Below are 14192 nucleotides of genomic sequence, written 5' to 3'. Positions count from 1 at the left end.
CGAACTCAAGACCATGAATTCATCTAATAAAGTGATGAATCAATCGTAGATCTTGATGATCTAATAACTAGAAATAATTCCTATTTTAGAAAAAGGAAAACGAGTGTTTATCCTTTTGTTTCATTATAGACATTATATTTTCTTCAACTGTATCTTCTAGTTTTGGCTTTATATAAACCGAAATTTTCTTAATGTGTGCATGTACTTGAAAATTATAAAATTATAGAGGAAGACAACAAACCTTATCTCTAAAAAAAGTGGTCCAAAATAAAATTCCCATTTATGACAGAAGCAACACAAGTTACACGACAATTAATCTGCTCTTTTTTTTCTTTTTTTTCTAAAAATAGTACTAGCATATAATCAGTTAAAATTGGACGAAAAATTATTTTACATTGTAATTATTATTGTATATTATTTATAGTCATAGTATATATATAAAATAATCTTTATATAAATTATTTTTTAATTAATTTTATTTGATCTCAAAATTATATTAGTGGTACAATTTAAACTATAATAAGATCTCAACAATTTTTTGACAGCTATATATTACTCTTTTATTGAGGAGAGCTAGAATAAATCGCATTTTTATATAAGTTTTAATTTGATGAAATTTCATAAAAAGTTGGTGTGGGGTTGGACATTTTAGAAAAATAACTTCATATCCATTTTGGGACATTACCCAACCACTAATAATACTTTATTTATTCTTACTTTTCAACATTTCATTATTCCCAATACTAATTATAACAATTTTTCATCACTTTCAATACTAATTATAACACTTTTTCTCCACTATCAATACACTAAACAATTTTTTCTTACATCTCATGATGTCCATTACTAGGAAGTTATTTTTTTTTTTGAGGGGAAACGAGAAGAGATATTTATTGATCGCACGAACATGGTAAATGAAAATGACCCACCACAAACATAGGAAGTTAATTGGGGGACGTAGAAAGTATGTAAATTCAACATAGGATATAATGGAGGATTGATATATCGTATGTCAAAAAGATTTACTAATTTTATAGCATTATAATTTTTTTAAATTGATAGGTAAAATTTAAGACCACATTTTATATGTGAAAATCATCTCATCTGAACCTAACAAGACTTTTGAGTATCATCTTGTCTGTAGCTCAAAATATTTAAATTTGACTTTTGTACGTCGAACTCTAATCATCATCTTGTTTGAAGCTTGAAATATTACATTTGACTTATGAGTATCACCATCTAGAGCTTGAAAGAATACAACTAACTTTTGAGCATCATCTCATCTCCAGCTTGAAAGATAGGAACCAACTTGTGAGCAACGTCTCATTTGGTGCTCGTAAGACCATAACTGACTTGTGAGCATCATTTCGTGTGGAGCTTAAAAGACCATAATTGAGACTTGTGAAAATCATCTCGTCCATAGTTGATAGACTGAAGCTGAGTTCCAAGCATCATTCGTTTGGGGCTTTTAAGTTCTTTTAAGTTTTATCATTTAAAATGTTATATGTTGTTAAACATAGTTCTTTTAAGTTTTATCATTTAAAATGAAATCATATAACAAATCAATGTGAGATTCCAATTGATGATTAAGTCTCATGAAAAAATTACTATGGGATTCAAATTTTATTTTAAAAAAATTGAAGTCAATATATGAATTTAAAGAAACTAATGAAATATGAGTCTTACACATTTAAAGAAGCTAATGAAATACGAGTCTTACACAGGTGTTAGTATTTACTAATTCTTAAAATTCATATAATAAAATTTATGTGCATAAACATCATCTATATACTGAATTGATATTTTGTTGATTAATTGAGAGATGAAAATGAGCCTCAATGAATCCGAAAAATAAATAAATTATTAATTCATTGTTCTAACATATGGATTTCTGTTATTTGACAAACATAATTATTTTATGTTTAATTATAAAATGAATAAACTAAAAAAAATAAGAAAAAATAAATTTATTAATTTGTTCTAATATATGGACTTCTATTATTTGACAAATTTAGTTATTAGCTAAATTATAATTAGTCAAATTAAATAAAAATTTTGATAGACTTCACAAATTAATTAAAAAATATAAATAAAATGATACAGTTTGAGTCTCACATCAATTTTTGTCATTCTATTAAGATTGACATATTATATTAGTTTACTTAAAGCAAATCATTTTTTTTGTAAACAAATTCTATCAATGATAAGCGTATTAAAATTTAAAATAAACATAAGAAAGAATTAAATTTATTAATTCATTGTTCTAATATGTGGCTATAATTTGACAAACTTAGTTATTGGCTAAATTATTATTAGTCAAATTAAATTAAAATTTTGATAGAAAAAATTAACTATTAATTTGGCCAATTAATTAATTAATTAATTAATTAATTAATTAGTCAAATTAAATTCAAGGTGCAAACATATATAGGACAGAATGACTACACATAACTATTTATATAGGCTTTATTCAAGGTAGAGTATACTAAGGGCCGAGTCTCATTAAAATCTCACTAAAGAAAATTCGATGGGAAAATCCTTAGTGAGAAAAAAGAGTATTCGTCTAGTGAAAAGAAAGTACAAGGAACAAACGGCGACGAGATGGTGAGCTCCGGCTTGACCATCGCCCAGCCCTTATTATCGTAACAAATGAACCGAAGCACCAAAAAACGGGATTAGGCTTGAAACTCCAGACTAATTATCGCCCCAAGCTAACCCACATGTTTCTGGCACCAAAACCGCAAAAGAGACCAAGCAATGTGCGATAGGAGTTGTTAGCAAATAATTAAGAATTTAGGAGAATTGAGAAAAATATAAATAAAGAAATATTTTATTTCATTTTTATATTTATTTTTATTTTTATTTTTATTTTCATTTTCATTTTTTCACTTTTTTTTTGTCTTTTCATAATATCAATTTTTATTATTGTGAATTTATTTTTTTAATGATCAGTTCAAATATATTTGTAATACCCCGCCCATTTCTATTAAGTTTAAAATTTATTTTAAGCTTAGATTAAGATGATTCACGCCGGATAAAAAAATGATTTATTTTAATTCCAACAAAATTATTTTCAAAAGCTTTTTATTAAAAAAAATCTAGTCTTTTGAATTTGAGGGAAGTGCTCAATGCATATGATATGAGCCCAATATATATATTTTAAGGATTTCACACAAATGTGTTGCATAGAATGTTGTTCCTGATTTTGAGTATATTTATATGAGTAACATTGATCCTTGTTTGTCATCGAATTCTTGAGTTTTCAAGTTGGACACTATCATTTTTAGTGATCAAGGATTTTCGTTATTAAAGAATTTTATTTAATTAGAATTCATGAATTTTATTTTATTAATTTCACCCACTTGCCTTATTCTATTATTTAACCTCAAATATCTTATTATTCTTATCCACACATTTTAGCTTCTTCATTAAGTCAAATATATTCCCCTTTATCTTACTGATTAAGCCAAAATTTATCCACTTGCCTTTAGCTTTCTTATTAAGCTAATTTCCACTCTCTCTCCTTAACACCACCTTCCTAATCTCCTCACCCCATTCACGGTTGTCTCAAAGAAAAAAAAAAAAGGGAATTCCAAGATCAACAATTCAGTCCAAGTTTCCAAATCCAGAATAAGGTGATTAATGATTTAAAACCTTCATTAATTCTTCCAGTTTCTTTTATATTTTTCAGATCCAAAACTTTCATTCTTAAATTTTGATAATGAATTCGCTGATCCAACTTTTGTAAGTTCAGAGACAAGATTTCCTCATTTCCTACTCATATCAAGGTTACCTCCATTTCCACTCTACCTATATTTGTTAACCTTTGAATCAAGAACAAAGAACCATAGCAATTATACACACACACACTTACTATATGTTCTAATCTATTACATGTACAATCAGTTTTTTTAGAGTAATGAACGGAAAGAACAGTTTTTAAAGAGAAAAAACCTAATCTATGCTATTGTGAATCTTGAACTGAATTTGGGGGTTGTTTCTCTGTCTTGTGTGTGTGCTGACTGAATTTGGGAGAGGGGTGAGGAGCAGTCGGCGGCTGCTCAGCGCCGAAAACGGCGGCGGCGAGATGGCAGGGCCGTCTTTCTTCATTTTCTGCCAAAATCGAGAGAGAACAGAGCAGAGAGTGAGAGAGCAGAGCAGAGAGAGAAGAGAGCGAGGGAGCAGAGAGAGAGAGAAGAGAGCGAGGGAGCAGAGCAGAGAGAGAAGAGAGCGAGAGAACAGAGCAGAGAGAGCAGAGCAGAGAGCGAGAGAGCTAGAGAGCATAGAGAGCAGAGCGCGAGAGAGCAGAGAAGAGCAGAGAGCGAGAGAGAGCCGGGAGAGAGAGAGAGAGATAGAGAGAGGGTTTGTGGTGTGTGCGTGTGTTTGTGCGTTTTCATGTGTTTTAAATGAAGAAGAAGGATTTTGGGCCTTGCCCTAATTAATTTGGGCCAAAGAAGGGCTGCCATTTTTTTTAAAAAAAGAAAGTGGGTTGATTTTAATCATGTTTTGGGCCTTTGTTCTAAGTTAAAGAAATGGACTGCTATTTATTTATTCGTTAAATTTTGAAAAACCCGGCTAAGTGAATTATAGGATGTTAAGCACTTTACCATGGCTTAAGATTAGATTTAGGAGACCTATTAAGATTATAGACTTCTTGTAGGCTTTTTGGATCGTGAGGACTAGGACGGCTATTTCGGTTCAAAGATAAGATAAACGACAGGCTTTGCCTAATCAGGTGGGCTTATTTTTCAAATGTATGCTTGAGTTATTAAGCTCTAAATGTTTCATGAATTGAAAACTGTTTATCCAATAAATATTTTGTGCGCTCTGTTATGTTTAAGGCTCGCAATTCATGGATCGATCGAGGTTCTCTTATGAGCTAACACGTTGTTTGAGAATTGTGTACACCAGGCACTAATTCATGTCAGAGGCGTTATAAGGGTGCTTGACTGGATGTGTTCCGGAGCATGTATCATGTAAGGCCTGTCTGGGTAGCGTCCCGAGGTCAATTCAACTTGTCTGAGTTACGTCCTCAGGGCAAGTGTTATGGGAGAAAGCAATACGTCGGTGGCTAAAAGGTCCTGTATCACAGCGAGTAACTAAACAGAGTGTGACAATGGCGCGCTAATAAAATGAAATGTTTTAACATGCTTAGAAGTTCTTTTACTTTAAAACCTTCTAAGTTATGTCATGAATGATTTGATAAACTGCTCTTACGAATTGTGAAATGTTTTAAAAGTTGCAGCCCACTAAGTACATTAGTACTTAGCCCAAATATTTTCAAATGTTTTTCGGTTGGATGGCTGGTGTTGACGTGGAGAGCTGAGGCTAGGGTTCAACTCCGTGTTTTGACTTCCGTTGTAGTATTAACCTTTAATTGTCTTTCGTTTCATTGACTTAAGACCTTTATGTTATGACTCTATTCCATGTCTTTTGTTGAGCCTAGACTTTTGACTCTCAAGTATTTTGATTAATGAATGTTGATTATCTGAAGCATGAAACTAAACTTGTGATCCTGAAGTTGTTGTGTTTGTTGATTGATTTGTATCAATTGGATATTTATCTTTCTTCATCCAAAGGGGCGATGCCCGATTGTTATCCCTTTTATTCGGATTTCGAAAGGTTTTTCCCTTGTTCAATTTAATGATGAGTCGTACCCTAGTTATAGTTATTGTTTCAAGAATTGGGGTGTGACAATATTCCATTAAAATAGTAAAAATTCCACATAGGATTATTGATAATGGTTGCACCCATTTACAACTTATATGTGTATCCATCCAAAACTCAGTTTAAAGATTATTTCATTACTTGTGACTGTTCTAAACATATATAGCTAATATCACAAATTATCTGAACCCGTTCAAATTTATTAATATAAATTACTATAATAATTAGTAATTGGTCTTAATAATGATCCAAATTTATTTAAATTATTGTTGTCATTGTTTATAAATAAAAGAAAATAGAAACGTATTAATAGAATTCTAGACACCAAAATAGCAACGTATTAATACAAACGTATTTAAACTATACATACAAATTATAGAATCAAAACTTATATGCATTTTCATAATTTAATTTTATAGAATAATCATCATCTTAATTGATTTGATTTTATGTAAATTAATATACTATATAGTATACTATGTTATATCATTGACAGAATGCGCTCATAAAAATTTATTTGCATTACGTACGTAAATTAATATACTATGTTATATTATTATTTTTAGACTTGTAGTATTTCAATTAAATAGTTTAGTTGATAAATAATTGACAAATCTAGCTTGGGTACCACTCCACATGTTCAATAGTATATCTTTTTATTTGTTTAATCATATCTATAAATCGGAGGTACCACCGGTCCAGAACAATGGTCCCATTGGTCCATATTGTACGTAGAAAAATGAGGCGTACAATAATTGCATGCATCCTCTATCTTGCACGTAGAAATTAGAAAAAGAAAATAGTTTTTTTTTTTTTTTTTTTTGAAAATATTTTTGTGTTTAATTAGTTTATGATGATCTATAAACAGAGGTGCAGAGAACACGAGTACGTGTAACACCATCTGCTTAAGAAGAAAACAACAGCAGCAATGGCAGCGGAGCTTCCAAATTTCATCGTGCTCACGGCAACCGCACATAAGCAATATCAATCATAGTATTAATAAAATAAACACACGAGATCATGTCTCAAGATCTCATTAAAAATAAGGGGTCTCATTAGAGCGTTCCCTTAGATAAAGAATAAAGACTAAATCAATATCATTCATCTCATTCAATGGAGACCACTCCCTTAGATAAAGAATAAAGACCAAATTAAGGCCATTCATCTCACTCCAATCAACAGTTCATATAATTTCCTGATTTGATTTTACATGTAATTAAATATTGGTTAATTACATTTATTTAATCCAAAAAGGGCAAATAAGTTCACTCAAATCTACTGAAATATGGGATCCCGTTGAACAAATCCCGGAAATTCCTCTTTTCCCATTCTGGGACCTGATCCGTTAATGAACATAATAGATGAACATTAGTATGATCATTGTTTTCCTACGAACATTTCAACGAACATCAGTATGTTCATTGGTTTTTCTACGAACATATCGACGAATATCAGTATGTTCATTGGTTTTTCTACGAACATATCGACGAACATCAGTATGTTCATTGGTTTTCTACGAACATATTAACGAACATCAGTATGTTCATTGATATTTTCTACGAACACTCCATTGACGATATGCAGATTTGCAAATCCGGCGCGGCGCGGCGGTCGCCACCACGAGCGTTCTACCATCGTCATCTTCATCGACTTCACCTTGACGACGCCGGGGCAGCACAGCCTCGAGAATCCCTTCGCCTGCGACGCCGGCGGAGCAGCAGGAGGAGGAAGAGGAGATGGAGACGATAGGGGAAGGAGGCGGTGGAAGGGAGAATGGAGGGGATGGCGGCGGAGCAGAAGCGGCGACGGCGATGTCAGATCTAGAAAAGGGAGGCGGCGGCTGTGTGGGAGAGAAAGAGAGCGTAAGTTTGGGAAAGAGAGAGAGAGAGAGAGCGTGAGTAATGGGAAAGAGAGAGATATACCGTGAGTTGGAAGAGAGAGAGAAAGGAAATACAAATGACAAACCTAACCTTTATTATATAAAATAAATGAAATAAAATCATAATTAAGGGTTAAATTATCACCCTTAGATTAAGCAAGATCAACGCACAAGATTTGGTCATTATTCTTTATCTAAGGGAGTGGTCTCCATTGAACTCTCCCCTATATATATATATATATATATATATATATATATATATATATATATATATATATATATACGGTCAGCTTCAATGGAGACCACTATATATATAGAGAATAGAGACCAAATCAGAGCCATTGATCTCACAAAAATCAATGAATCAGATTAATCTGAATTCTTCAAGTTTAGGAAATCCCGTAAATTCCTCATTTTCCAATTCTGGGAACCAACGAACATTATTATGAACTTATGAACATACTAATGTTCGTCGATGTGTTTGTATAAAAAACAAATGAACATACTAATGTTCGTCGATATGTTCGTATAAAAACAAATGAACATACAAATAAACATATTTATGTTCGTAAGTTCATAATAATGTTCGTTGGTTCCCAGAATTGGAAAATGAGGAATTTACGAGATTTCCTAAACTTGAAGAATTCAGATGAATCTGATTCATTAATTTTGGTGAGATCAATGGCTCTGATTTGATCTTCATTCTCTATATAGGGGAGTGGTCTCCATTGAACTCTTCCCTATATATATATATATATATATATATATATATATATATATATATATATATATATATATATCTGCTGAAATAGAAATTTTATTGAAAAAGAAAAGTTCAAATCCCTTGAAAGCACAAGCGCAGACTAAGGGCCGAGCCTCCAAAAAGAGAGCTCAAACGAAAGAAACGACAAAGCAACGAAAAAAAAAACCAAAACAACGAAACGGGAGGAGGCGGAAAGTCAACCTCAGAAGCTCCGGCCGAACCATTGCCCCTAGGATAGCCAGCCTCCAAAAACCCGAACCAGAACCCAAAAGCAAAAGCAACGCCTGAGACAGCAGGGGCAGTGAAAGACACATGAGTGCGAGCCAGCAAGACTAAGAGAAGAATTGATCGTCCTCGTAGAACGAGTCTTCGTCGTCCAGCATATCTCCCCATCTCTTAGAAACTACAGCCGACATAGCTCGAGCTGCGTCTGAAGAAGAAGAGCGAACCACAGAATTGTGCATAAGCGCTCATCCAGACTGAGCATTTGGCACTTTATTCAAGAACTCCACCGGCAACGGAGTGTCAAGAACGGCGCCCTTATTCCTGAGCCGACTTTTTATACTGTCAATCGGATTCGGTGGATCTTGCGGACGTTCCATACCCTTTTTAGGTCGACCCGGTCGACGCTTAGGGTTGTCAACGAGCATTTGCATCCCCTGACTAACCTGCTCCTCTAATTTGCTAATACGACTAGCCAACTCCTCCTGATTAGAATGTGTAGGCTCAATGACCAACCGAGATGCAGAATCATCTACCATGTCCATGGACGGAACCACGGCAGACTGTATTATGACCTCTTTATGCTGCCCAAACTTCGCAACGTCCTGCAGTGTAGAACCCTCAGACCCGGCCGTGTCCTTCCTCTGTGGTATATATATATATATATATATATATATAGGGAGAGGATCCTGTGAAAACTCCAATATTTTGTGAGAACTAGGAACCATTTGTGGCCTTTGATTTTTTCCATCTAACGGCTCAGATTTGCTCAAAGTCATATGCTGATTTTTCGTGAAGAAGGGTTATTTAGTAATATACCCAATAGATGTTACCGTCCACTTCCTAAAATCATGGCTGCATGTGTTCTTTTAATTATGGTAAGATATTATTTAATATATTTTATGATTAAAATGTATATATTTTTTTATTTTCCGTTCGAATCATTACTGCAAATATTTCTTCGACTGGATTTTTCATAAGGGAAATTGTTAATTATTTCTTAAATTTAATAAATTATAAATTTGTGGAACGATATGAATAAGCTTGCAATTTTACATGCATAACCACACATTAATCGTTGCATAATGTGTTAACAAGTTTAAATATAATTCACAAATTTATTAAATCACGCACACACTGTAGCTACCTATTTGCATGTCCAGTTATTTTATTCTTAGTTATTACATGTGATATGTGAACTTAATTATGTTCATGTTTGTATGCAAACTATTAATTGTTCAACTATAATCTCCCGTTTTTAGTTTTATATATATATATATATATAATTATGATCAACGTCAACAACTCTAAGTACCAGAATTAGCCATGTTTATGAATAACGTGAGAATGAACATGAATAAGAATTATATGAATAAAACTATTCAAATGCTTATGTTAACTCACGTGTCCATGCACAATGCTTGTATACAACATGAATAACCAATAAACTTTACATGAACAACAATTTACTTTTGTAATTTAGGCAACTACATAACACAAATAATACAGTATATTCATATGAACAAGAAAATAATCCACATGAACAAAAATATGAAAGCATGAACAAATACATGAACAATAAGAAGAAATAAATTTAAATATAATTTTATCCATCCATCCATTCCACAATTCGATGCTATTTAAAGATGGAAGTGTGTGTATATGAAAAATATGAAAGACACAAACACAATGCTTTGTAATGAAGACAATTCGATGCAATTTAAAATATACATAAACGTCAAACTGAGGGAAAAATTGATCGAATATATCTTTTATTTATATTGACAATGTCTATGATGTCAGAAGTAATTACATATATTGATGCAATGGGTAAAACTTAAATAAACCCTAAAATCAAATGCATTAACAAGTCGCAGAATAATCCCAAATTCCAAAGATACATAATGTATAAGAGCTATGATTTCATGAACATCAGTACAATGTAAATGAACAATAACCTAGGTTACATGAACAAATATGAAAGCTTATGAACAATAACACAATTCACATAAACAAAAACAGAAAAGCATGAACAAAAAATATAAACTACACCGACAATAAATATGAAAGAATGAACATTTCCGCTTCAATATTCTGAAATACTGAAGTTCATATAGTAACTCATTATTCATGGTAAATATGAAAGAATAATCGTTTGAAATACTGAAGTTCATATAGTATCATTATTCATGGTAAAATAAAACAAATCAATATTCTCCCGACAATTCAAATCAAAGCAATACTCATAGTATATTCATTCACTCTCATCCAAGCAAAACAAAGTTTGCGTTGAACATAGTATCCACGCACAAGGTCCGATAATACTCCGATGCACACCTCAGAACATCTCCCCTCGCATTGTTGTACTCGCAATCTAAGATTCTTGCACAATATCTTACTCTTATGCGACTTATGTGACGTGTTGATGGTGACGACATTCAACATTTCCAGCTCGGTGATCCATCACCCATAAATGTCTCTAAATGACGCATAAGGTACACACCCGTATCAATTGTATTTTTGTGGTCGGTTCATTTCATCTTTACAAGCTGCAATTGTGTTCGAGATACTGTGTCTGCCTTAGCAAACTCGTTTTTGCGCCTAAGGTACGCTGTCAACGCAAATCGGTAAAAGACAACATCATAATTAAAATACATACAATGAATACATTTTGATGAACAATGAATATATTTGATGAACAATGAATACATTTGATGAACAATGCATAAATTTGATGAACATTGTATACATTTGATGAACAATAAATACATTTGATGAACAATGCATACATGTGATGCATTTCGATGAACAATGAATACATTTGATGAACAATGTGAGTTAATGAACAATAACATTGAAACTCATGAACAAGTGGAACGGTATCGTGAACATTATATTAAATTCAATGAACATTGGTACATCATTCTTACTGCCTCACGCTTGGCTTTCCTAGCCATATAATCACGATATAATTGCGCCTTATGCATTTGTCTTTGCCTCCACTTTGTAGCTGCAAATTATGTCAAGTTAGATCCAAAAATAGCTAATTAGCATACTTCATTTGTTCAAGTATTTAATCTATACCCTTCACCTCTGCTTCTATCAACTTATTTTGCATTATTACTTCCTTACTGGGTGGTCTAGCTATCACATGAACAATAAAACCAATGTGATGAACAAAGAAAAAACCAGCATATTAATTAACCAGTCAAGTAAAAAAAAAAGAAAAAAAAATATGCTTACGACAATGTCCGTCAGCTCTCTTCACGGTGAAACCCGACCTCATCCTCATCTAGATTCAAAATAATTAAATTATTCATCGAAACTAGAACTTTGGAATAAAATATGTTCATAGATTAGATTCTTCGCCGGAAATCACTTTTGAAATCAAAAATTGTTCAAAGTTCAGACCTTTTTGCCAAAGAACCACCAAAAAATCGAAAACCAGTCACAACCACATACGTTATCTAAAACCCAAGACAAACATAAATATTTGCATATATCATCGTCGATTCGCCGGAAAACTAACAATTTTTAGACGATATAGAAATCTTCGCCGGCATGTTCATATCAACCAAAAAAAAATAATCGCAGTGTTATTTTTAGAAAGCTCCGTCGGAAACCAACCTTTTCCGAGTCCGGCGTGAACAAAGGTACTCTCTATTGGTTGGCGTTCCACCCGAAAGTTGAGGAAGACAACAAAAAATGGCGTGGAAGAAGATACCAGAATATTAATGGCTGTGATAGGTAGAAAATGGCGGTGGAAGTAAAGGCTTGAATATGATTGATGTTGATAGGTTATTTAGTGTAGGTGAATCGATTTTTGTTAATTTCTCAATAGGAGTCAACACTATAATTCAGGGATTCCTTTCAATTTTACCAAATCTATTTGATTCATACCATATTTACATTAAGAGTAATTTCCACTATTACCCTTATTCATTAAAAACGTTGCATTAACAATTAATTTTAGTAAATCAATTTAATGCCTAATTTTTAATCTAGGCCATTGGATTAATTGTAATCTATGGTCTAAGATGGTTCCTAGTTCTTACAAAATCCTAAATTCTCACAGGAGTCTAACCCTATATATATATATATATATATATATATATATATAGGGAGAGGATCATGTGAGAACTCCATATTTTAGTGAGAACTAGGAACCAATCATAGCCCTTGATCCTTTCAATCTAGCGGTTCATATATAAAATGAGATCCCCAATACACTTTCGTCACTTAAGGGTTCTTTAGTCTTTTAATAATTTTTTGCAACTGATCCCTTCCATATTTCATGCAAAACGTATCCATTAATTATGGTAGTTAGTATTTTAATCATATCATGGGGATCTCCACTATCGCACCACCGTATAAAATGTTAATATGTTTTTTTTTTTTGCTTTCTACTGAATAAACTTTGTTCATTTGAATAATATCCTTATTCAGATGAACATTTACACTATTAACATGAATTAACATACATATTCATCAAAACAACAACTCTATGAATAATATCCTTATTCAAATGGACTGTTCAAGATTTGCATAAATGAACATATATCTTATTTTCCTACAACTAATGAACATTTCCAAAATCCAATTAACATTTTCACTACTGACATGAATTATCTTACACCGTAAATAATAACCATATTAAGGTGAACATTTTCCTAATTGAATCAATGAACAATGCAACGACTCAGTGAACAGGTTCCAATATCTAATGAACATATCTTAAAAACTAATGAACATATACTACACTCTGAACAATGCAACGACTCGGTGAATAAGATCCACAATTCCAATGAAGATATCATCAGTGTCATAAATGAACATATATAACGCATTACACTTTGAACAAAAACAACAATATGACGAATAATACTCTTAAAATTAATGAAGATATCCATAGTGGCATAATACTCCTAAAATTAAAATATCACGTGAATAAATGCTCCTAAAATTAACATAAAGCCAAGAAGATTCTCTTTCATTGTTTGATATTGGTCAACACGCGGTAAATTAGCGATTCATTGAAATCTTTCCTATTTACACAGTATTTACATTTGTAACAAATACCATTATTAACCTTATTCACAAAATTCGGTGGATTAATAATTAAATCTAGGATACAATTTAGTGCCTAAGAATTAATCTAAGCCGTTGGATTAATGATAATCTATGGTCTAAGATGGTTCCTAAGTTTCACAATTAGACTAAATTTACACTAGATACTATCCCTATATATATATATATATATATATATATATATATATAGGTGAATGTTCAATGGGAAAATATATATTTTGAAAGAAGAGAAAGAATCTCAGCCCTTGAATTCGCTTCATCTAACGCACAAGATTCATGCTGATATAATCACTATTTTCGTAAGTTTAGGAATGAAGAATATTATTAATTGAATCTCCTACCATATCCATTAATTATCTTAATTAAATCTAATAAAATATGATTTGATATTAGATCTACAGGATGAAGCGTATAGTTAGATGAACATGCAAAATATTTTTGTTAAACTTTTCAAGTATTTTATAAATTCAGCTGAACATTGATATACATACGATGAAAATTTACAATGAACATTGATATAGGTATATGAACATATAATATACTTTTGTTGAACTCCTCATGTGTTTTATAAAT

At 32.1% G+C, this 14192-nt stretch overlaps 2 long non-coding RNA genes across 3 annotated transcripts; one reads left to right on the top strand and one right to left on the bottom strand.

Annotated features, from left to right (window-relative positions):
* Nucleotides 1–3483: 3483 nt before the first annotated feature.
* LOC131022421 (uncharacterized) lies at nucleotides 3484–5501 on the top strand. The gene is made up of 2 exons (XR_009101284.1): nucleotides 3484–3635; nucleotides 4661–5501. It is a non-coding gene; the product is annotated as an uncharacterized LOC131022421 (long non-coding RNA).
* Nucleotides 5502–10756: 5255 nt separating this feature from the next.
* On the bottom strand, nucleotides 10757–12293 carry LOC131022420 (uncharacterized). 2 transcript variants are annotated; one of them, XR_009101277.1, is made up of 4 exons: nucleotides 12159–12293; nucleotides 11775–11823; nucleotides 11616–11675; nucleotides 10757–11541 (listed from the first exon to the last, which is right to left on the bottom strand). It is a non-coding gene; the product is annotated as an uncharacterized LOC131022420 (long non-coding RNA). The 2 variants fall into 2 exon arrangements; XR_009101278.1 differs by lacking the exon at nucleotides 12159–12293 and adding an exon at nucleotides 11943–12101.
* Nucleotides 12294–14192: the final 1899 nt, after the last annotated feature.

Source organism: Salvia miltiorrhiza, chromosome 1 (assembly GCF_028751815.1).
Source record: "Salvia miltiorrhiza cultivar Shanhuang (shh) chromosome 1, IMPLAD_Smil_shh, whole genome shotgun sequence".
NCBI lineage: Eukaryota > Viridiplantae > Streptophyta > Magnoliopsida > Lamiales > Lamiaceae > Salvia > Salvia miltiorrhiza.
Note: the sequence above shows the minus strand (reverse complement) of the source record. Positions and strands in the feature narration are given on the sequence as shown.